We start from the raw sequence: 26812 nt of genomic DNA, 5'->3' as shown, positions 1-26812 counted from the left end.
TAATCACAAGGATGGTGTTTACTGAAATCTCACTGTAACTGGAACATTATTCTAAAGCTGTTACATATAACAGCTCATTAAACCCACAGGCCAATCGTGTGTGGTAGGATTATACTCTTTTTCCTGTTGTGTAGATGAGGAAACTGAGAGACTGAGACCTTGGGTGACCCAACCAAGCCTAGTACATCTTGGGTTAGGATTCAGGCCCAGGAAGTGTGGTTTCTGAGTCTGTCTTGGCCTTTGGAGCCCATGTTTTCTTCTCTTCTTACTTGCTGTTGAAACATTGTTAAGCAACTACTGTTTACTACAAGCAAGAAGTGGTCACCAGACTGGAACCCTCTGTGGTCTGACATCATGTTGACACTGTGGTGAAGAACACATGTGCAACTGGAAGTAATACAGACTTCTACTCTAGACTGCAGCCTGGTTGGCTTTACCAGGTTAAAGAAAGCAGTACAATTTGTACTTGGAACTGGTTTCCTTTTTTTCTGGTCTCTTGGCATGACTGCTCTGGGTAATCTGCATGCTTTAATCTAGTCCTGGTGAGCTTAGGGCATGAAGACCCGTAGCCCATGTTTTCAGGATATTTTCAAACCTTTTACAGAATCATAATGGCAGTAACCCAAGAGCCCCTCCCTTTCTCTGATCATGAATTCCTCTCACCATCTTGTCTCCTGTTCATTGCTCTACTATTTATGTATATATAAACTGTGATAAAGGGAATATTTTACACTTGCACATAACACCATAGTAATTTACCCAGCTTTAGTAAGATTACCCTCAAATGCAAAAATGTCTTATTAATACTTTGCTTTAAATTGAATATAAACACCTTTTTTTTTTCTTTTTTGTCAATTAAGAGTTCTTAGAAAAATAGAATTGTGTTTCCAAATACACAAAACAATCTATGGGGACTGGTGAATTGAAATAATCCAATGTGGTGCCTTCAGCACTCCCCAAGTAGATTTCCTAAGGAAATTCCTGTTAAAGTTGGGGGGTGGGGGCACTTCTATGAGTCTTCCCAGTCACTTGCTGCAGGCAAGTTGAGGTAGCACACTGTAGCTGGATTATCATTGCTCATATTTAGATCATAATTACTCCATAACAAATTAAAGGGTACCTGAGAGACGAGGCCTTCTCTGATCTTTGTAGCTCTAGCCTAAGAAAATATGTGAAAAAAAATTGGTAAATTTGATATGAACCTAAGGGAAGGAGGAAAGCTTGTATTTCTAATTAAATCACTGAGTTGGTTTCCAATCAATACACAGCTGAAAAAGATTTGAAACAGAGGAAAATTAATATTTTCTTTGGTCTTGCTAACTCCTTTTCTATTTTTTTTTTCAAGAGTTTAAAGCAAAGGGAAGATTCTCATTCAAACAATGTGCAGTGTCAGGAGCAATGATGAATTTGCCTGCAATCAGAAATGTCTCACCTATTGACTTAGTGAATGCAAAATTATACCTAGTTGTGTAACAATCCTTTCTTTATCGCTCCTTATAACTGTAAACCAGTGAGTTATATTCTGTACATATAGCCACAGGAAAGATCACAAATTAAGATGAGAAAGAAGGCCACCCACGATAGGTTTCTAAAAGGCTGAGAGATTAATTCCATAGATAGCTCATCTGAAAACCAGGAGTGTTCAGACTATTTCTTTATGAAAAAAATGAATATATTTGCAGAAAGAATCTTAAAATGTATAAAAGAAACTCTAGGAACTCTTAGAAATGAAGTACTCTTTCTATAATTTTATCTCCTATCATTTTCCCCTCTAGGGCCACTTTCTGGGCAGCCTGTGAGTCGAGAATCAGAGACATACAGATTCATTTTTTTTTTGGGGGGGGGGTTCCTGAAGGCAATTGAATGTTTCAAGTTCAGATGATGAAAAAGGTCTCCATAAAACAGATTTACAACTGGATAGACATCAAGACTTTCTGGTTATACAGAAAGAAAAGGTGACATATTCTATAGCAGAGGTGAGCTTACTACACATTCCACATAGGGGCTCCTATTATATTTCTCAATATCTGTTATTTTATTTTATTTTAGTTTTTGGTACCAGGGATTGAACTCAGGGGTGCTCGACCACTAAGCCACATCCCCAGACCTATTTTATTTTAGTTACAGACAGGGTCTCTGAGTTGCTTAAGGACTTCACTAAGTTGCTGAGACTGGCTTTGAACTCATGATTCAACTCAGCTTTGCTAACTCCTTTTCCATTTTTTTTTTAAGAGTTTAAAGCAAAGGGAAGCTTTTCATTCAAATAATGTGCAGTGTCAAGAGCAACGATGAATTTGTCTGCAATCAGAAATGTCTCACCTATTGACTTAGTGAATGCAAAATTATACCTAGTTATGTAACAATCCTTTCTTTATAGCTCCCCTTGAACCTCTGAGATTACAAGCATGCGCTACCATGCCCGGCTACATCAATATATGTTTATATTTTTTAAAAACATTGTTTTTAGTTGTAGATGGATACAATATCTTTGTATCTTTATTTACTTTTTTATGTGGTGCTGAAGATCAAACTCAGTGCCTCATGCATGTGAGTCAAGCACTCAACCACTGAGCTACAACCCCAGCCCCAGTATATGTTATTTCAAGAATGAATTTCAACTTGAGTTGGAGATTAGAGGTACCTCTGCCAGCTTCATGTCCCATCGATAATATTTTGAAATTAACACAGTATCTTTATTGTTCTTAGTTACCTTTGATCTAGAATTTGTTTATTTTCTCATTTACATTTTGTAAAATTTTCAAACACACAAGAATGGAGAGGATAGTATGATGAATCTGCACATGCCTGTCATTTGGCTTCCCATTTTGCCGATGAATTGGCTCTTATATTTGTTAATCTTGTTGTACACCTTTTCAACACATCAGAAATTTTTTGGTAGCTCCTCTCCCACCAAGAAGTCCTGAAAGAGGTGAAGTCATTACCACAGATTGAGTTTCTTTTGTGTGGTTAGCCAGTTGGTAGTAAGAACAATCTTCTAGGTACTTCTAGACGTTCATCTTCCAAATCACATTTTTTCTTGCAAAACATTTTTGTGCCTTGTTCCAATTTAAAGTTCACACATGCAAATGGGGGCAATTTGAGTTGCTGGCAATTGCAAGTTTTCCCTTGTGTCCAGTTATCACTAGAGGTTACACACCATTGTAGGAGAAACCTTTCCAGATGTCTTTTTTTTCTTCTTCTTTCTGTTCATAGGTACTGTTTCTCTCTTTCTGTTCATATGAACCTGAAGTTTACCCAGGTCTTAGCCTGTGTGTGCTGCAATAGCAAAATGCCTGAGATTTGGTTCATTATAAGAACCATAAATTTATTTTCTTGCATATCTGGAGACAATGAAGTCACAATTAAAAGCACTGATAAATTCAGTGTTTAGTGAAGACTCTGCTTCAGGAGATGGCACAATGTTGCTGCATCCTAAATGGTGGAGAGCAGAAGGGTCAAAAAGGACCATCGCTCTAGCCCTTTAATAAGATTATAATTCCATGCACACCTATCACCTCCCAAAGGCCCCATATCTTTATATTATTACATTGGAAATTAAGTTTCAAAATGAATTTGGGTGGACGCACAAACACTGAAGCCATAGAACCCATTGTCTATGTTTGGCTCTAAGTAGTTCTTGACATAACTGTGAGTAGGTACACTGCACTATTACTATCAAAACTGCTATATAGAGGAGAAAATGGCACATAATAAAATGCAAACAGAAGAAAAAATGTAGTATAAGTATTATTTTAAATGTACCCCATGAATATGGATTCCCTCTACTCTGGGACTAGAATGGTTTTGGGAGACTAATAATATAAGCAATTGCCCAGAGGATTTGCCCATATTCATAATGTTGTCTGTGGACTCCAAAAGGGGAAACAAATACAAATATTTATGATTCATCCATAACCCAGGAAGAGCACATCCTGGTTCTTCTTTTTCTAGGAAAGATATGGCAGGACATGGTGCTGTCCTATGTTGATCACTTTAATCATCCCCACAAGAGAAATAATACTTGTTTCTCTTTCCTTTTTATTTCCTTTCCCCCTCATTACCCTCTCTCTAAGTGTAGTAGGGATCTCGTGGTAAAATTGCTTCAGAAATATGCTTACAGTGTGGTTTATTCAGCATTTCATTGCTGAGACCAAAATACCTGACAAGAACATCTTAGAAGAAGGAAAGTTTATTTTGGGCTCACTTTTTCAGAGGTTCGGTCCATGGTTGAATGAATATATTGTTCTGAGCCTGAGATGAGGCAAAACATCATGGCAAAAGGTCATGGTGGAGGAATGCTGCTCAATTCATGGCAGCTTGGGAACGGGGAGCAGGAGGAGAGAAGCCAGGACAAAATATATACTCCCAAATCATGTCCCCAACACTTACTTCCTCTAGCCACACCCCAGGTGCCTTCAGTTACTACCTGGTTATTCCATTTAATTACTAATCCACTGAGTATATTATATCACCGATGAGGTTACAACTCTCATAATCTAATCATTTCACTCAAGCTTTCAGGAGACATTCTATATCCAAACCATGACATTCCAACCCTGGCCCCCAAAGCTCATGTTCATCTCACAGTGCAAAATGCATTTTGGCCACCTCCAAGTCTCCATAGTCTTAACAGTTCCACCACGGCTCAAAAGTTCAAGTCCAAAGTCTCATCTGAGACTCAAGGCAAACTCATGGCTGTGAGCTCCCATAATGATCAAAAGCAAGTTACATATACCCAATATGCAATGACAAACAATAGCAGCAAAACGAAGTTGCCCTCAATGCTCCCTGCCCACTGCTGCAAACTCCATTTATTGGGGAAAATGTGGGGATACAGTACTAGTAGGATATGCTAGCTTGGATTCAAGGGCTAGAAGTATAAAACAGAAACTGAGTGTTGGTACATGGTGCAGAGTGCAGCAGGCTGAAGCTAAGCACAAGAAGGATGGAAGTAGAGGAGAAGAAAAGAAGAGAGATCAATAGAGGACTGGTGGACACCTGGAAAAATGATTCTCTATTGTAGAAAAGGTGGTGCCAGGGAATGTTTGCACTCAGGACTCAAGTGCATTCCTGGCCTTTATAAGTGATGGTCTGAGTTTGCATACCCACTAACCCCTGCCACTCCAGAAGTTACTAGTCTTAGTGATAAAACAACAATATCTGTCAATGCCTTGATCTAGAGCCCTAGTCAAAGGCCAGCCATTCACATTCTGTGTTCTCCTGTAGACAGTTACTAATATGTTGTTTTCGAGCTTCTGCTCACAGAAGCTATAGCTGTCTTTTTTTTTTTTTTTTTCATTGCAATCTAGGTCAACTGAAACCAATTTCTCCAAGCTTCCTACTCTCTACTCAGGTTTCTATATCCCTACCTGCTCTCTCCTTTTTTACTTTATTTTCTCCATCAGTATTTAAATTACCACAATTATCTGAATATTCCCACTGCTGTTACCACTGTACACATTATTAAAGTCTGGTCTCCTAGACTGGGCTGAGTTTCTTATAAGATGTTTTAAGTTTTTTTTCAACCCGTACTTTTCAGCTTACACTCATTTTCAGGGAGTTTTTTTTTTTTTTTCTTCCCACCATTTACCTCTGCATTTAGCACAATGCTTGCACGTCATAAATGCATAATCAATATTTGCAAAAACTGGAAATCTCTTTGCAGACTTTTGTTAAACTTTTCTCAAAAGTCTCATAAATGATCCTTGATAAAAATATAAACAAAAAAGGGAGATAACACTAAAATTGCTCTAATTTCTATGTTCAAAGAAATTCCTGTATTAATTAGCTTTTGCTAAAATCTCAAAATCCAAACTCATGGAAAAAATAAAATCCTTATTAATACACATGGATCCAGAGGTCATCTGGGAAATACTTCTGGTCTGAGCTGAGTTTAGCTGATCTCAGGTGGGCTGCTGGTAATATTTGTATCTGCCATTCCAATGGGGCAGTTAGGGTTGGCTGTGAGCTTCCTGTAGTGAAAGTGTCCTGAGATTGCCTCTGCTTAGATCACTGCTTTCTATTCCACATGGCCTCTCATTCTTCCAGCAGGCTGACCCAGGTTTATTCTTCTTATGGCAGAGGCAGTATTCCTACAGGAATGAAAAACACTCCAGTTTCTTGATGTCTAGGCTTGAAACTGACACAATGCAAATTTTACTGAATTCTGTTAGTCAAAGCACTTTGCAAGATGTATAAATAAATAAATAAATAAATGTGTATTGAACATGTAGATATCTAAAGACTAGTTTTTCTTGTTGTTATTGCCTAAACAATGCAGTAACAATTTACACTGTATAATTATTATAAGAAATCTAGGATGTACAGAAGTTATATGCAAACATTATGCCATTTTAAAATAAAGGAGTCGAACATCTATGGAATTTGGAATCCACAGAGATCCTAGAACCAATTCCCCACAAATACCAAGGGTTGTCTCTATCTCAAATATAATATAAATGTGTACTGTGAAATATAATAAATAATTATTATATGTATGCATATATATTATAATAATATAATAATATATTATATTATATGCATAATATAATATATTATAAATATATAATATTTGTTGTAATTATTTGTAAATGATAGATATATACATTACAAACTGTGATTATAAAACTTAATATTCTCAATTTATTTCATACTATCAGAATTATTCTTTATTTTCTTAAATGATTTTTTAAATTTTTTTTTAGTATTCTAGTAGCTAAATTATCTAATTGTATGGATGAACTGTAATAATATTAGCAGAATATGAGCCATTTTTATTTATTTCATTAAGCTGCTTTTTTTCCTACAGGATCTACCATGTTGCCTAGGACAGCTTTGAACTCCTGGACTCAAATGAGCCTTCTACCTCAGCCCCCTGAGTATCTGGAACTACAGGCATGAACCACCATATCCAACTTTGTTCAGATTTTTGAAACATGTCAATCCTGTTTTAATTATACATTTTGGATTTTAAAATAATAGTGATCAATAAAGTCTTTTCAAAGTAGAATTAAAGAATTGTGTAACTGATTAAGAAAACTAAATAAAATAATCATAAATAATTTTAGGAAAATATTAAATAAAGGATTCACGAGCTATCTTATGTAATGATAAATTCCAAATCATACTGAGCCCCACTGAGAAAGAGTAAGCAGTGAGCATCTTTCTTTGTCTGGTATCAGAAAGGACTGTGTATAGCATCTTTATCATACGATCTATGGCTCAGCAATTCTGCTTGAAGGCATATAACCTAACGAAGCTCTGACATATATGTCATAGAAATATAAAACAAATCACAATGGCATAATTTTTAGTAATAATAAAGCTAGAAACACTAATATGTCCATCAGCAAGACATTAGGCAAAAGCATTATATTATATTCATAAAATAGAATACTAATGAACTCCATTTGTAGTTCAAAACAGGTTCTCTGAAGCAAGCCTACTTTGGTTCATGCATACCTTCAGCTCTTAAGACCTGTGTGACTATGAGTAAAAAACCCATCACCACATTTTCTTATTCCAGGTGGCAATAATAAAAGTACCAACCTTATTGTTTCTTCAAAGCATTAAATGCACATACACGTAAATCAAGCATAAGAGTACTTGTCAGAGCTCCAAATACTACTATTATTTTATTAAGTGGTGTTATTTTGTTTGTTGAATTGATTTTTATTTTTTATTTTGGGGGGATTGAGGCTTGGGAAACAAATCACACAAACAAGTTTCAGCTTAGGTCCTTTTTCTCTGTCTTACATTTGAGTAAGATTGCTCCCACCTTGGGGCTTTGTAGGGACTCTGCCTAGAGTGCCTTTCTCACTCAAGCTTCACCTTCTTCTTATGCTGACTATGCTATATATGTAGAATTGCCTACTCAAACTCAATGTGGAAGTTTTGACTTAACTTTGCTTCATATCTCCCATCTCATCTTGTAACACATGGTATATTCAGCTTGCCAGCCTGATCCTCCTTGCTAGAACCATGTTCTTCATGGACTGAGATATCTGTTTACTTCATTTACTTCCATGTACTGAACTTAGAGCAGTCCCAGTACATACATGGCAAGCAATTAAATGTTGTTGTTGTTGTTATTTTGAATGGTGAAAGAATGAGTAGGTTTGATCCTTATCTAATGACTTACTGACTTAACAATCTTGGGAAGTCATTAACCTTTTCCAGTCTCAATCTCTATTTTAGAGAGAACAATGCCTATTTTACAGCTTTGGAGGTGTGTTGTAGTGATCCAAGGTGGAGGTCTACGAAGTACTCAGTACAGTTCTGACACCAGCAACAGGATCAGAAAATGTTTGCAGTCTCAGATGTCTTTCTTTCTTCTTTTCCTCTCTATTATGATTATCCTCAGTTTCTATTAAAATGATGGAGTTAGTCCCTAAATCTTTAATGAATTGTTGAATAATACAAGTTATAAGGCAATTAAATCTCAAGAATGGCATGCATTAAGTGTTACAAATGTTCAGGAGAAGGCTGGGATGAAGGGAAAGGGGACAGGGAGGGTTCCATAAAGTATGCAGGAGCCTGGCCCTGGAGTTGGCTGAACCCAGGAGCCTCAGCTCAGACTGAACACCTTGAGTGTGGCCAGCTAAACACCTTGAGTGTCTTTGGTTTCTCCCAACATTTGGTCACACACATGACAATTATTGTTAACAATATCTTATTTTCACATTCAAATTGAAGATCAGATGAGATCATTGTTTTAAATGCCTCTCCTTGATACTTTTCATAGTGGAACTTGAAAAGCTGAATCTAAGAAGACATTTGGTCTTTACCAAAATGATGAGAATTTCAATGTTTAGAGAGAGGAAAGGATTTAGAGAGAAGAAAGGCACAGATGGAATGAGGTTAAGACATAGATGGAGAACATTTCTGAACACTTAAGTTTAGCTTCTATGAAAACCTATAAGAATGTATGATAATAAAAACATTGGCCTCAGCTAGAATACAAGGGGTTCTTTTCTTCCATGTAAAACATTTGGAATTATTCGGTGGCCAGTGGCAAACCTTAAGAGACTCTTGAGTATGAGATTAATAAAATGGAAACCATGCTTTAGTAAGATGGACTAATATGACAGCAGGTGTGCAGGCTCGATTGAAGAGAGAAGAATCCAGGCAGGGAGATCAGTCCCTACTGGGTGCCTGGCACTTAACCAATATTTGCTGAATTAATTGAATATTAAAAAATGTATTTGCATTTGGTTAGGTGCACTATTCACCATTCTAATTGGTGTCTGGAGACATTGTGCACATGATGCTGCTTGCTTACTTTTCCCATTTCTAATGCACGTGACGGGAATAAAGGATATGGGCATTTCCAGAGACTCTCAGGACTGACATACCATCTCCTTTTTGCCTCATTTGAAATGGAGAGATTGAAAGTCAAATTTAAAGGATTGAGAAGATTGCATTAAGTTATTAAATAAAATGTCCCCTGAGGCTGAAGGTATGATGGGATGTAAATAGCCATTTGTCAGCGATATGGGAGGAACCACCTTAAACCTGTTTTTTTTTTTTTCCTAAACAAAATGATGGCTCTTGCAAAACTGAGCAGGCTTCTTGTTTGAAGTGATCTTTTGTTGACACTTCTGCCCTAGTGGAACTGGCATCCCAATTTGTGAATGGGCACTCAGCCAACTTGCAAATGGGCATGAACATAGGCAGCCAGTTTTTGTGGCTGACGTGCATTGATTATGCAGGATGTCAGGCTAGTAAAGTTGAAATGGCCGTCTGTCCTCAGCTTCTGTGCTGGCCACTGAGGGGATGGGCTGTCATGAATCCAGCTTTCAGCTCAATTAATTCCAAAAAATAAAAATTAGCTTCTGCAGTGAATGGCACCAAATTAATATGCCTAGGAAATGTGAATAGGTATTCTTCCAAAAGGAAAAAAAAAAGCACAGTCTTTCTCTTTATGGTACAAAAATGAAAGACAGGCTCTATAATAAAATATTACCTCTACCCTGATTTTGTTTTTAATTTTCTCTTCACCTAGAATGAGTAATATTCCAGGAAATGGATGAATTTTACCCATGTTTGCCAAGAAAGCTATGAATTCTAGGACACTGCCATTTCTAAGCCTTTCAGTATTTTTTTAATAAGAATTTTTTAATTAGAAGAAATAATTTAAAAGGAGAGACTAAATCTATGTTTTCAGTACATGAAGTCAAGTGATCTGTCACTGGTGGTTCCTAGATTGCATTTCAAATTTTCAGTCTCTTTGAGTACTTTTTAAGGAAACCGATAGATTAATCTTATTTTCACTTTCTAGGGGGAACTGTGATAATCCCTGGGTTTGGCGTTTTGGCTCTGCCAAACCATAAACTTCCAAAGGACAGCTCATGTGCTTGTTCATGGACGATGTATCCCTCATCACTAGCACTAATCATGGCATATATCAAGTGCTCAGCAAATATTCTTATGTCAGTGAATGAAATGTTTTGTGTGGGCTTGGTTTGCAGGAGTTCAGGGGCCATAGCAGAAGAAAAGGTAAAGAGAAATGCAACCCATTGAACTACTGCAATGTACCAAGCACAATGCTTAGCTCTTGATGCGTGCATCGCTGTTCCTTCATTCCATAAGAATTCCATAAAGCATCCTTTAAGTGCTTTATTCTAGGTCCAAAGTTGCTTAGCTAACTGAAATCCCAAGTTGATACCCACAGGTAGCAAAAACCTGTTAGTTCACTTGTAGACTAAATAGAAACCTCAATCCCTTAGTGCTTAGAGCTACCTTTTAGGTAATGTTTCTTCAAAGATGTCACTGTGTTCATTTTGCAAACCCTCCTGGTCACTCAGGTCTTGGTTACTTGTCTCTTGTTCATGTTCCCAGGCACCTCTCACAGCATCTGTAGATCACAGAGTATTAAAACAGCTTGTTCATGGATCATCTTTCTCCCCTAAACTGCAGCACCCCTAATTCAAGTGAGAATGTTGGGTTCAGATACGTTAAACCACTTACCAAAGTCAAGTGGCAGAATCTGAATTAAAACTCAAAGTCTGTATTTCTTGTATGTGACACTGCTGTGTTCCCTTGTTATACTGATGACTTGCCAGGAGCCCATGAAAAGAGATGTTCAGAGATCTGCCACCTGAGGTGTAGAAGCTTCTAGTCTTATGTTGACCATTTCTAATATAGTAATGTTGATCCTGTCCCTTGCAACTGCATCCCCGGAGCTTTATGTTTATTTTCAATATTTCATTTATAAAAGTAAACTCAGCGCCTGGACATCTGGGTATATAGGCAAACAATAAGATATCATACATTTCAATTTCAACACAAGCCAGAGGGACTCTCTATCAAATCAGGCAAAAGCCTGACTGGAAAGAAGGGATAAATTTTTATCAAGAGAATATATTAAAAACAGATGGAATTGGGAAATAGGTACAAGTACAAATCATACATATAGTACCTCTGCTTCCTCTAACTATATTGTGGAAGCTCAGGCTACAGAGTCCTAAAGCCAATCTAAGGAGAAAATAAGAGAAGAATGAACAAACATCCTGAGGGTGACTTCAAGTTCCTCTGTTAAGTCTTTCCCTAGAGCTCCCTATCACAAAGGCAGGGTCTTGGGACCCAGAAACAAAAGTTTCAGAATTTGTTTATTAGCCTAATAGGAAAAGAAGATAGAGAAATAGCAAGGGAGAAACAGAATACCCTCCGGCTAATATTTCTCAGAGTTTCTGTCTTTAGTTAGTTTGAAGAAAAGGCAAGAAAAAGTTTAAATTTATGTCTCCTGCATATAAGCCATAAAGTTTCTAGAGAAGCCTTCAAAGATGTTCCATATGAAGTTGCCTCAAGGGGAAGAAACTCTGAAAAAAAATACATTAATAAGAAGAGCATAGTGATACATATGACAATTGCATAAACAATTTTGATGAAGAAAACATCAAGTCATACGTAAGTAAATGTTATTCAAACACTTTGACCTTCTTTTGGGGACAAAATTTCTCATGTTCCTCCATATCCCTTTATACTTTCAAACTGTTTTCTATGCGTCTGATCATTCGTCAAACTTCTCAGTTTTATATCATCTTGGAATAAAAAAGGCTTACAATATATTATATATTTTCAATCTTTGTGTTGATAATGCACAGGACAAAAGGGCTGAGCCCGATGAGAATTTTTCTTCTTTCTTGTAAAGAGCTTCTTCCTTTCATCTGTGCCCCATGCAGTATTATAGCTGTGAAGGGACTTTAAACACCAGTTAGTCACAACCCTTTATGTCAAAGATGAGAGGATGACACATCTGACACGGTTACACAACTCTTTCCACCCTGTATCCTTGACCTTTAGAAATAGTTCCAGATCTATCACAATAAGCAAAAATGGTGGAATTGGCTTCATAGTCAAGGTGACATCCTTTGCCATTGGTTGTCCCCCTAAAGGGTCAAATTTCTTCAAAGGCTGGGCAGCTTTTGGGTTCTTTCCCCACTCAAAGGTCTTCTTGGTCTCTTAAATCAAATCAGATGGCATTATTTGGACAGTACTATAGGTTTCCACTCCCCAGTTTAAAATACAAAAATATCTATTTTTCTGCCTATAACACATAGGTAGACTACAATTGTAATAATATATAATCTATACATGCGATATGTATGTATATAGAATGCATGTATAGTTATTGGGGAACAGTACAAACAGGAACATTAGGCACACTAGAAATACAAAAATATTATTGTGCATTTGTCTAAGAAAGGGTGGAAAGGAAACTATGTGTGGCGTATATGAGAACTCTGGACTATCTAAATTTTACAGTAAAAAGAGAAAGTACAATTTATAAATAAATAAATGAGGTCTGCCAGTCTGCAGATTCTTGCTGCCTAGATTTTCTCTGGTCCCTTAAGTGCTTTATTCTAGGTCCAAAGGTGCTTAGCTAACTGAAATCCCAAGTTGATACCCACAGGTAGCAAAAACCTGTTAGTTCACTTGTAGACTAAATAGAAACCTCAATGCCTTAGTGCTTAGAGCTACCTTTAGGTAATATTTTGCTGAAAAGAAAAGGAAAGAAACTAACAACAACAAAAAAATGGTTGGGTCTTGTTTGAGTAACATGGCCTCTGAATATTTGTACCTTATATCTTGTAGGAAGTGTAGATTCCCCGAGGCCAGCATTTACAGTGATTCTTTTACTCTCTGCAGTTTCTAAGAAGGATGGATTTTATGTGCAATTATGGAGGAAAGCATATATATATATATATATATATATATATATATATATATATATATATATACAAAGATTGTACTTTGTTGTTATTATGATTATTACAAAGAAAAGAAGGAAATGAGTTTGCATCCTAACCAAAAAACAAACAAACAAAACCAAAAAAACATTGCTACTAAAAACAGGGCCTATGATTTAAAAGGAGAATAACAAAAAATCATTGTGCTACTTTGTGTTCAGAAAATGAATACATCAATGCTTAATGTTATGGAGCAATATAAACCAGCTTCAGCTATTTCTCTCGAGGAAAGAGATGAACTGGTTGAGAGTAAAATAACACAAAACAAATAGCATGGCTAACTGACATGTAGTCACCCCAATCGTGTCTGTAGATTATGTGCCGCAGAGATGTTTCATGGTGTTAGTATGTACCAACACATTATTCAGAAATATTATGAGCACATACTCAGAAACAGACTTCTAAAAGAAATCTGCAATGAGAGCAAGAACCCATAGCATATTAAATTTATAGGACGTGGAACAGTTAATAAATCATTTTTTATTAAGGCTGGATTTCCCCCTTTTCTTTGACACAGTGATGTATGCATGCAACTAAATATCATAAACCCAATATTTGGGTGCATGTGGATGGAAGTAAAAATATTCAGCTATTAATAAAAATTATTTCCTAGGGCATATATTCACGCAGGGATTAGTTCAGTCTGAGCTCTATTCTTTTAAAAAGAGCATTAAAAGGCAAGGTCTTTGCTAGAGAAAGTCACCTTCTCCCATCTTCCTACTTTGCCTGGCTCAGCTGGAAAACTACCTCAATTCTCTACTCTATTCGGGGTGAGGAGACCTCCTGATCTTGTGACTTAATGAAAAGCTGGGAAGGTTCTTATTTACTCTTGTACAGAGTCAGCCATTTTAAACACATTTGTATTCAGAGCATTGTTCCCAGTCAGACTAGGCTGCATTCCACGTCGCCTTCCCTAATGCCTGCGGCAGGATGGTCCTGCAGGCGGGTCCTGATGGGCTGAGCTGCTTTCACCTGCACAGGATGCAGGCACAGGAGGCACCTCAGTGCGCCGAAATCCTGCTTGGCTCAGGCTCTGTCTGTTGTCATTTTCATGAAGACGTGAGCAAAGGAGGATGAGAAACGGGGCATTTCCACTACATTAATAAACACAGAACTGAGTGTTGGGAGTGGTACACAGTAAATGGAAAAAAAAAAAAAGCTGACATATGCAAGCATGGGTAATTAGGTAACACTGGATGAATTGCCATCCTCTCCTCTAAAATTCCACTCTCTTATGTTCTTAACAACAAAAAAAAGGCATTTGAATTTGGGTTCCCTGTGTGACTGTGGTAATTTCACACGAACAACCTACATTTTTTGCCACATAAATATAGCTTTCCAAGGGTGTGCATGTGTATGTGTTTACATAAAATCGCTCATAAAAATATTAAAAGTCCCATGAGAAGGGAAAGTGGGCATGGATATGTGCGTCCTCTAAAGGAAAAACTACTCTGCAATACTTTCTGGTTCACAGACATATGCCTTGTGATAGCTCACAACAAATAGGCCATATTTTTTCTTAAAAAAAAAAAAGATATTGGGAATCAAAACACCATCTCCATCTTTAGGGTAAAGGAGGTAGGATAAAATGCTGAGGAGCAGGAATTCCTGAGCTTCACTGTTGGCCTCAAACCCTAGCTCTGCTACACCACAGCCATGTGGCTTGGGCAAACTAGGTATCTGTGCTTCGGTTTCTTCTCCTGTCAAATGGGTTCTGTAATGGTCCCTACCTCACAGAGCTGCTGCTGGGTTAAATGAGTTTCTATAAGTAACTTGCTGAGGATGGTGTCTGTCCCACAAGCAATGGCAGCTTCATGCCTTCTTTGGAACACAGAAATGGGATGATGCGCTTCAGACCCTACCTTCCCAGTAGTAGCTCAGTGTCACCAATTCACCATGTAGGAAAAAAAAAAAAATAGCAAATGAATTTATTTCAGCTTCTTGGGAGATGGAGATGTGGCTTTATGGTTCTTGCCTTCAAGGAAGTTAGGATCTGATAAGAAATTAGGATTTCTACATAATAAGAAAAAACACATATCCCTCCCAAGCCAGGTGAATATTTAAATAGGAATCAAAATTTCATAAATCACTAGAGGCAAATGACACTAGAGCTTTAATCACTGAAAGCCAAAGAAGAATATTACCTAAATGTGAATGAATATTAGTATCTGCATGAAATGCTTTTTGTTCTTTCTTACTTGGCAATAACCCTTTTTCATCCTGCTACAGAAATCACCCTTTCCCTTAAGAGGCATTAAGCCAACACTAATTCCTGTGGTTTCCTGATCAATAGCAGAATGATCATATATGTATATATAGTTTCTCATGTTGGTTAAGACTCTACAGACTGCAAGTTATTTCCCCTCTGATGCTGTTTTTAATATTCACGTCTTCTAGGTAACATAAGAAACAAAATTAAGAGTAATATATGTTCATTTTTAAAATAAGCAAAACCAAGCTATAAAATTTTAGATGCCTTTGAGTGTACCTCAAAGAATGTGACATCAGCAGTTATATAATTTTATTGCTGATGTGAAGACTGTGACAAACTCTCAGCTACAGTTTGCTCTGGATGTCGGAAAATGAACCTTATGAATTTTAATGCCTTTTACTTTTGACATTGATTTATGTTTTGTACAGCTGTACTTTTCTATACACTGATATAAATAAACAGCATCCTTAATAGAACATTTGGAGAATGCCTTGTTCCGAAGTGTTATATTTTTTTTAAACATCAGCTGGAGGTTGTTTAAGTAATAATATTCAAAGTGTGTACACTAATCACAACAATTTGAAGTGATATAAGGATGTCTATAAATGTTTGTGTATTTGTTTTACAGATTCAGGCTTTTAGGTATGAAAACAGTGTTCAAATAAAGCTGCTAGAGGTGCTTTCAAACACTGCCAAAAACAAAGATGACATGATGATAATCTAATAGACTTGGAGCCAGCATCGGCCATGACTCATTGAGATAGGAGGTGTTTGTGCTCATTCAAGGGCAAAGTTTGGCCTCCAAGATAGGGAAACAGGGCACAGAAAGACAATTTTTCCTGTAGTCTTTCTGTTTATCTCTTATACCACATTAGATGGCATCTTAATTAATGTGATTTTATTCACATGATAGACACTTGGAAAATCGTTTGGTGGAAGTTGTTAGGTACCCAGATAGTTCAACCTGCCATCCTCCACTTCTTCATGCAACCAATGTGATAGTGACCAAAAGTAAGGAGACTTCTCATGAGTCACTTTGCCAATGACCATGCATTTTACTTCCTTTTATTAGTAGGAGATGTCCACAAAGAGAAGATCGGCTTTCTATCAGGAAGAGGTGATGAATCAAGTTACTTCCTACTCTAGTTTTTCAGAGCTTTCCATGACCAAGGAGTATATTCAGAAAATATCCATATGTTACTATGAGCCATTCACATAATTGGGAGGTATGATTTTTATTTCACAAAACTCAGGTAAAATAAATAACAGACTCATTTATTTTCTGAGTCAGTTCATGTACTTTGAGTATCTAGATGGCAGGAAATGAAATCCTGATTATTTTATGGGAAGGCTTTTCTTTCTTGCTGGGTAGTAAAAGAAACTGAGGGGTCTCCTGAATTTCAAAACATTGCAGGAAAAGACTTGAGTTTTGAGAACTAGCCACTGTGAATGTGTTATCCAATCTTCATGATCCATGCCTTGTGAACTTTTCCAATGAAATGGAGGACATGACAATATGCAGTTGGATTCTGGATCCAAACCTTATCTTTTTAATTTTAGTTTTCTATGAAATATTAAGTATTATGGTCATAAAGAAATCGTTCCCAATGTGTTAATAGTAAAGTAATATGGAACTTGGGAGGTTCACTGCTAGCTAGACAATTGAAGAAAAGGTATTCTGGCCCTAAGACATTTACCGGCTTCTCCTCGGAAATTGTCTCCAATGTGAATAGCGCTCCCTAGTTGTAGGCAACTGCACCACAGCATACAGCACCTCAGTAGAGGTTAGCGACTTTTGTTTGTTTTTCAACATTACCTATTTTATGTTAGGATAATGGAACTGCAAGGGACTTCATGATTATTTGACACTTATGAAAAATGAGGCAAAAATGCATAAAATGAATAGTTAAAGCTGGTGTTTTTAAAAGAAATAAATCAACATGCATTTTCTAGTTCTTTGCCATATTTTCTACTTTGATAAAATTCTTAAAAACAAATTTTTTATTTAAAAAATCTGAAACATAACAAAATAAAAATAATAAGTGGTTAAATATGAGTTAAGTCATTATAAAAGGATTTGCTCCCATTAAAAAATAGGAAAGCAAAACGAACTTCCATAAACTTAAAAAAAAAAACAGCTAGTTATCCAAGTGTAAATTTACATACAACTTCCAGGAATGTGTTTTGTTTGAAGAATGATGCTCCCATATAAGTAATAATATGTCAGGGTCTGCATGCTGTATAATGTGCCAGAAGATGAGGCATCTCTCCATAAACACTTTTTTTCTATAAAGCTACTAAATAAAAGACAGAGATTAGCAACCACTTGCTAAAGCTAGGTAAAGTATTGCTGGATGACCTGCATTGTCTAAAAAATAATGAAAGTTCAACATCATAGAACCATGATGTCATTATCATTGTCTCTCTCCAGCTTAACACAGCAGTTCACCTTCTCCCTTCACCTTTACTCTTCTGATTTTCTTTTCAGTCATTTGTGAGGGCAAAGCTGGCTCAGTGCCTCAGTAGTTTGGAAAGTGCTCAATGATGCTATTGGAATCAGAAATACAATTAATAAGAAACAAATGGTAGAACCTTTGGTGTAAGCACCCTGCTTTGTCCTTTACATATATTTGCTTTTGATGAAAAATAATGAAGACTTCCTGAGTTTAGGGACATAATAGCTTCTATTTTCAACAGAGGGTGATTTTTTTTCCAAGGGCAGAACAAATTACTTAGATTTATTACATATTTTACTCAGTTCATCTACACTCTACCTCATGCGTTGCAAAATAGAATATTTTATTCTCTATTAAAGTCTTTATTTTTTTTCTAGAATTGCCATTTTTCCTAGCTTAGAGAGTCACTTGGGTTATGGAGACTGCTGGTGTTTGAAGAGATTTTCTATTTTTTATAGTTTCTGTCCTTAGCATACTGGACAGTAATTACATGCACAAGGACATAATAATAATTTTTTTTATTAGAAGAATTTATGCCACCCCCTTCTCTTATTTTCATATGCTGGGTGCATTATCCTCTTCCAGATCAGTTGCCTTTCATCTCCCATCTTTCAATCACATCACAAAAGGGGACAAAATCACCCATAAGGTCCCAAAATCTAGGTGTTATGCAAGTGGAATATGTATAATATCTAAACTGAAAAAATGAGTTAAACACAATGTAAGTGTAGTACATTGATTAAATGAGAATAATGAATATTGTAAGATCATAATAATCATCACCCAGCTAAAGGGATGAAAATGATGGGGGCAGTTTGCTCTGAGTTGATGACATTAGATTTCAGATGTCATCTCCTTCATCACCTTGCCTTATGAGAAAATGGAGCATTGAAATGACTGTATATATTGGCCAGAGTGCTAAGCGCAGGTCCTGAACCTGGACCTTTCTTTTTCTAAATAATCTGAGAGCCTGTAAGAGCAGTGATATTTGTTTGTTAGGAAGGGAATGCTCTATTCTACTCTTGAAATTCTAAAGACAATTAGGAAATATTCTTTCAACCCCTCTCCCCAACTGTAGCCTCTTGCCTTTCTTTTGATTGACATCAGCTATGAGACTAATTTTAAAATCATACATTTTTTTTTCCTAGCTACAAAATCTAAATTGCACCTAGCAACACTCAACCCTCGGCTCTTGTCTTCCAAACCTTGTTTAGTGCTCCCTGGGTCTTTCAGTTAAGGGAACACAATTTCTCTCTTAGCTGTCTGGGAAGTTTTCTCAAAATGTAGAGTCCCAGAAGCAATTTAACCACGTGGATCAAACTGATTAGTCACAAAATCAGGTGCTAATAAGTTACTATTTGATAATCTGATTATCTCGATTAACTGGCTGTTTTATTGAGGGACTTTCTCCCGCTAATAATAACACCTTTCTCATAAGAGTTTTCAAAGATGGGATGGATTGTCTCATTACAGCTGCTGAATCATTTTAAGTGGTGAAAATTAATGAGGGCTTAAACTCTGAAATTCTATGAACTGATATTTCAATTCAGTCAAAACAGTACGTCTAGTTTCTATCTATAGCACTAGTTTCTATCTATAGAGAAAGAATCGAAAAGAAAACCCAATTCATTGGTTAACATGCATGAGTTTCCTTACAATTTCCTCCAGCCCCAAGACAAATGAGTCAATGATTTATTTTTGTGAATGATATTTTTATTATTGTTTAAAAACCTGTTTCATAAGAGTTTCTTCTTCAATGTAATAGGAGATAGCATATCTTTTTCAAAGTTTCTTCTTTCCCACATCAAAACATGATCATCTGTAATTTGTGATGTGGTTTCTGGGTCCCTCAAAACCATAGGGTCTTATTGGATATTATTGACCATGTTTAGTTCATTTAAAAGCCTTTGCACATGATTGCTTTCAATTCAAGCATTGTATTTTCTTAGGTTATTCTGAGCCAAATATAGGATTTAAAAATTAGATTGTTATTATTATTTTTTTTTGCATTGTGGATATTTAAACCCAGATTTGAAGCTAAAAGAGATTTTTTAAACTCCCATTTCTTCATTCAGCATTAGCCCTCCCTGTGAACTTAAGAATTTACATAAATGCAATCAACATGATTTCCATGTCTTCATCTAAATTATTCATTGAATATTAAATGTTGATACAAATATTGAACAGAACAAGAAAAAGGCAAGTCTGGGGAATATCACATGCTATGATCCCTCTAGAGTGATGTTTCTAAGACTTATTACGCTAGCCTAATTTTTAAAGTGGGAAATTTTTCCTCATTCTCAGTGTTGACTTAAGTTTATAATTACTGATTAAGTGCGTACAAATTTTGTATGCATGAGACTTATATAAAAATTGCAAACTGCAAAAAAAAAAAAGAAAGAAAAAGTAGCAAATCAAAAGAAGTGGGTATTTTGTTCATTATTGAATGTAGAGCAGTGATGATATAATTACAAGTAGAACTATTCCAGCTTCACCAGTTTCTTAAATATTAGCAGTGGACGTGGACAGTTGTCTTGTACCCAGCAGTAATGGCGGTATTTCTAATGCTTCTTCAGTGTGTGCACAGATTGTTTTAAGGCTTTATAAATAACTTCTATCAGGTTAAAGTAATGGTATGTATAAAGTATACATACAAATGTGTGCCTGCATAAACACATTATATACACATAATACCCATTTTAAACCTCTTATTAGAGTGAACTTGTTAACAAGTTATGTGGGAATTTTTTTTTATCTATACTTATAATTGATATGAGCCTTTAGTTTTCTAATTCTGTACTATTCTTCATTCTCTGGCTTAAATATTACAAATATATTTGCCTAATGAATAACTTTGGAAGATGCTTTCTTATTCTAATGCTTAGAAAATTTCAAAATAAGAACTATCCTTTCTTGAAAATTTTGCTGAATTCCACATGAACAATGACCTGGACTTAATGCATTTTTGTGGGGAAAGTATGGGAGGAGAGATATTTGAGTTACTTAAAAGGATATTGCTATATATATCTATAAAAGGGGAGATTAGCATATTATAAATAGCACACATTTACAATGTACAACTTATTTTTTTTGAAACAAATATATTTGATATATGTGTACTTGGTATATGTATGCTTGACATATAGATATGAGCTCTCAAGGAACAGAAAAAATTAATTTTGAAGAAGTCCTATTTATCAATTTTTTAATAAACTGTATTTTCATGAGCTAATGATAAAATCTTTGCTTAGCTATAGTTCATAAAGATTCCCCTCCTGTTTTATTCTAAAAGTTTCATGTTTGCATTTTGCTTTTATGTCTATAATTCATTTTCAGTTCATTTTATAGTGTGAAATTATTTTTTTCTTTGCCTATAGATATAAAATCATTCCATGTCATATATGGAAAAGATGATCCTCAATCAATTGAGCCAAACATTTATTGAAAATCACTTATACTTGTGTGTGCACATTTGTGTGTGTGTGCACGTGTGTGCTTGTGTCTTTTCCTGAATTCTCTTCTGTAGCAGCTGTTTTATCTCAACGCCAATGCTGTGCTGCTGTATTTGCAATGGGTTTTTAACATGTCTTGAAATCAGGTAGTGAGTGTTAATACATCAATTTTGTTTTTCCTTTTTAAAAATTGTTTTAGCTTTTAAAAGTCTTTTGTTTTCCATGTTAGAAAAAGATTGTCATTTTTTCCAAATGTCTGTTTGGATTTTGATTGAGATTGCTCTGGATCCATGATCTATTTGAAGAAAATCAATCTATATACCCAATATATGTCTACATTTATTTTTTACTCCATTAATTCCACTAAGCAGTATTTTGTAGTTTTAAGTGTACTGGTGTTGCATGTATTTTGTTAGGTATGTTGCTAAATAGTTCATAATTTTAGTGCATATATATATATATATATATATATATATATTTCAATTTTTAAGCATTACTTGCTAATATATGGTAGGTAGCACAATTGAGTTTTAAACTGATTATGTACTCTGTAACCTTGATAGATTCATTTATCACTTATTGTTTTAAAGATTATTTAGTATTTTATATAGACAATTATTTCAAATAGATTTATTCTTCCTTTGTAGTCCTTTTATTATTATGCAAGCCTTATTACATTGGCAGAGTATTATAGTCTATTGAGAAAACCATATGCTCTTTTTGTTTGCTTTTAAGTATGTTTATGTGTGAGAACAAATACTCTTGCTTGCAGCATGACCTTAGAGGAAAAGCATTCAGTTTTTCATCATTAAATAGAATGTTAGCTATAGATTTTTTTTTGTCATATGGAGAAACTTTCCATTAAATTATATTTTTTTGGAGAGTTTTTAAAATAAAAAATGGACATTGGATTTTTTGTGGGCATGAATACTAGATTTTGTTAAATATATTTACCATGTTTGTTGAGAAAATCATATGCTCTTTTGTTTGTTTTTGTTTTAAGGTGGTAAATAACACTGATCTCTGAATGCTCAGCTGGGCTTAGAATTCTGGGATAAACTCCTGTTGTTAATTATGACAGGCAGAATGCTAAGGTGGTTTCCGAGACTTCTGCTTCAAGGTGCATACAGGCTGTCCTTGAGTGAGGTGGGGTGTGGGAACAGTAAGAAAATCACTACCTAGGTTATATTAGAATGTATGAAAGTTCATGGTAGCAGACTAGAGATAGATTTAATTGTTGTCTTTGAAAAAAATAAATTGCCATGCTTCCAGAAGCCCAAACTGTTAGGACCTGAGGGTAGCACCTAAGAGCTTAGAGTAACCATCAACCAACTCCAGCAAGAAATGAGGACTTTAGTCCTAGAGTCACAGTAAAAAATATATATATTACCAATAACCTGAATGAGGCCAGGAGAGCACCATGATCCTCAAATGAGATTGCTGCCTTAGTCAGTATCTTGATTTCTGCCTTGTCATACCCTGAGCAGAAGATCAAGCTTAGGTGTCCAGACTCCTGACCCATAGCCACTGTGGGATAAAAAAATTCATATTATTTTAAGCCACTTAGTCTGTGGTAACTTGTCAAACAACAGAAAATGAATAAATTCATAATATGCTCCTATTTTTAGTTATTTATTTGATGCTAGCAGTTGAACCAAAGGGCATTGAGTCACACTCCAATCCCTTTTTATTTTTTATTTATTTATTTATTTTTATTTTGAGACAGTCTTGCTAAGTTTCCAAGGCTGGTTTTGAACTTGTGAGCCTTCTGCCTTAGCTTTCTGAGTTGCTGGGATTATAGGTGTGTGCCACTAGACCCCACCATGCTTCTCATATTTTGTTGAATTTTATTTGCTAAAACTCTTTTAAGAACTATTTATAAGTGAGCTAACTCAAATGCCTAAGAATTATCCAAATATCTTTGTTATTATTTTCTGATTTCTTATAGTTTTCTTATAAGAAAACATAACTGGTATAGTTAAATCCTTTTATACTTAATAGATAGCAGTTTTATCGCTTAGAATATTGTCTTTATTGAAACATCTTCCAAGTACATTTGAAAAAGGTATATATTCTTCTGTTGTAGGGTAGAACGTTCTATAAATATAAACTGGGGTTGACGTTGTTTGACAATATGTGTTATAAAAAATCAGAACGGGAACCATGGGCAGGGTAGATTCCAAGTTTCTTAGATGACTCAATTTGTCTTTACATCCCACATAGACATTTTTCTTAAAGCTGCAATTGGTCTTTTGGGTGGAGATTTTAAATCACTTTTCAAAAAAAAAAAAAAAAAGCAGCATTTTATTACATTCTAGAACAAAAGAGGAAGCTCAATTTCTTTCTTTCTTTCTTTAGGAAGCTCAATTTCTATGTGGTTGATATGAGGCAAAGGAGGTTTTCTGTATCTGCTCAACTGGCATCTTGAGCCAAACCTAATCTATATTCTTTTTTTTTTTTTTGCTTGACCACAGTCATTCCACTTTTCCATTTCAGAGAATTATTATTGTTTGAATAAATGTGTTAGATGAGGTGGTGACAACAGTGTTAAAGTTTAGTTTGCTAATTTAGAACAATAAGCCCTCTTTCTTAGCCCAATACCCATCTTTGAGAGAAGCTTGAATAGAAGTTTTGATAACATTGTGTAGCATTCTTATTAATGTTAAGATATGGTTTTGGGATACTATTGAAAATGCTATTTGAAGAATTTTCAATTCATTTATCAGTATTATTAGAAACAGGAATTGAAAAGAATTCATTGAGTTTTTCTTCTAAGCAGTAATAAATTATTGGAAGTTGCAAGAATAGGACTGATTCTCCTATGGGCAGATCCTTTGGTTTTGGCATATTCATAAACCCACAGGCTTGTGATATTTCAATTATTATACAACTATTTTTCAAATTACTTTAGAAATTTAGTCCAACCTCTCATGGAATTCTTGCAGCACACAGGCACAGCTGTGCACATACCAGCAAACATGAGCACTAAATTTACATGGTAGTATTTAATTATAAAGTAAGAATGTCAATAATTCAGAGTGTAGTTATTTTAATTTTTATAATTAATATTAAAATTAAGTCACCAAATTTTAAACATTATTAAAGAGCACATTTGGAGAAAGATTATTTTAGACTCTAGTATATCTTCAACTAAGTGTAGGGAATTAAGGAAACTAAGAAGGTTAGTATTGTGTTGAGGGATGAAGCCAAATCAAATTGGTACCTCATAGATTTCTTGGATTATTCCAAGCAGTTGGGTCTTGGCATCAGATTCTCCTTAGTAGTGTGCCCTTCACACCGAGCATCTGTCCTAGAGAGATCTGTGAGCAGCAGTAAATGAAGTAAGGTTAGGAATTTTTTTGAGTTAAGTTTTAGTGAGGATCACATACTTCATCTTAAGTAAAATTCCCTTTCTCTGTTCTTTAGACATACAGTAATACTAGATGAAGTATATAAAACAGAACCACAAGGTATAGCTTGCTTCAGAATGTTACCACAATTCAGCACAGAACAGACACACACACGTGGAAATTGAGAGGTCATTTGGTCCTCAGTAAGTATGGAGGCAGCAATAGCTGGAGGTTTAACACATGCAAAATGTGGTAAGGTAGGTGGAGTTCAGAACCTGAGATGTTTTTGAAAGGAGGCGGGGAAATTGCTAACCTAGTGCTTTGGGTTATAACTTTCTAGGAAACTTTGGGTTTAGGGAAGTAGGAGGAGAAACACAAAGACTCAAGATGAAAAACCGATTCAAGTCTTTCAGTGGCTCACAGGCTAGACCTGCTGATGTCACAACTAGCACCCAGTACAAGAGTTCTAAATACCTTTATAAAACTACCATAAGAACTGGAGGCCCAATGCTTCAGGCAATCACAAATTACAGATTCAGAGGGAAAGAAAGCAAACCAATAACACAATGAACTGGTACTCTTCAATAATGTTTGTTCCCTTCCTCTCACCATGTATGAAGTGTAATTTCTCTCCTCCTGCCCATATATTGTGTTTTGTGGTTTTCTTAGGCCAATGGGATATTAGCAGATATGATACAAAAAGCAGCATGAATTGTGTAATCATCATCATATGAGAACCTGTACGGCCTTACCTGATGGTCCAAGAAGAATGAAAGCAATATAAGTAGGCAGGGAGCCAAATTTGAAACAAGCCCAAACACTTAGATCCAAGACCCCCCACTGAGGACCAGCAGATCAATAAGAATAAATGATTGTTGTCTTAAACATTGAGATTTGGTGTGGTTTAATTCTGAGCATGGCTGTGCTTACAATTAAATGCATTAAAGAACCTCCTCTCCAAAATATAACTTAAAGTGATTGAAATTCCCAAATCTAGAATCTATATAAATTTCTCAAATGCACATAATTGTGATAAGGATATGGGAGAGAGTAAAAAAATAGAATTAATCCACTTCTGATGTAAATAATTCTGAAAATTCAATGAAGACTTTAGAATGAAAGTATTAAGATGTTTGCAAAAGACGGAGTACCTGTGCCTCCCACCCCCATCAATTTCATATGTTGAAAGCTAACCCCCAGCATTATAGTATTTGGTGTCGGGACCTTTGGGGAGTGATTAAATAATGAGGGTGAACACTGATGAATGGGATCACTGTCCTTATAAAAAGGATCCTATAGAGTTTCCTCACTTTTTCCATCATGTGAGGACACAGTGAGAAGGCAGCCATCTGTGAACTAGGAACTAGTCCCTTACTAGATACTGACCTTGTTGGGGACATAATTTTGGACTTCTGAGCCTCCACACCTGTGAGTTTTCCATCTGCTTCAATTCATGCTCCTGGGCACAAAAGTTTTCTTCAGGGGTCATAGTTAGAGTAAGACCCAAAGATTGGTAACACCTTGCCCCTGCCAAGGAGTCCAGCCTTAGCTGCATCTAATCACACAGCAATTCACACCTCAGCACGTTGTCAAAAATTATAGAGGAGACGTCTAGCAATTAGTGAAAGTGAACTGCCATGTGTGATATCCATTAAGGCAGACAATTTAGAAGCTTAATTGGAGATCAGGGAAGGAGATAGTAAAAGAGGCTTGCTAAAGTCACAGACATCTCTGGCAGTCAGGAAGACCAATCGTGTACTCAAGTCTGGGTCTTCTGAGGAGTGCTATCTGAAGATATAAACTTTGTAGGAAATGAACCTCATCAAACTATTCCAGCTGCATCACTTTAACAAAAACAAGCAGATTAGCAAACAATAAGCCACAGAGGGGGTAAGAATATCCAGGGTTTCTACAATATATTCTATAAAATGTCCAGTTCAAAAATTATGAAACATGAAAAGAACAGAAAAGTGTGACCCATATATGGGAGGAAAAATAGGCAATAGAACAACAAAAATCCCACTACCTTAGAAGAGGCCAATATATTAGGCTTAGCAGACTACCTATAAGTAGCTATTATAACCTGCAAAAA

This window comes from Marmota flaviventris, chromosome 2, assembly GCF_047511675.1.
Source record: "Marmota flaviventris isolate mMarFla1 chromosome 2, mMarFla1.hap1, whole genome shotgun sequence".
In the NCBI taxonomy this organism is placed as follows: Eukaryota; Metazoa; Chordata; class Mammalia; order Rodentia; family Sciuridae; genus Marmota; species Marmota flaviventris.
Note: the sequence above shows the minus strand (reverse complement) of the source record.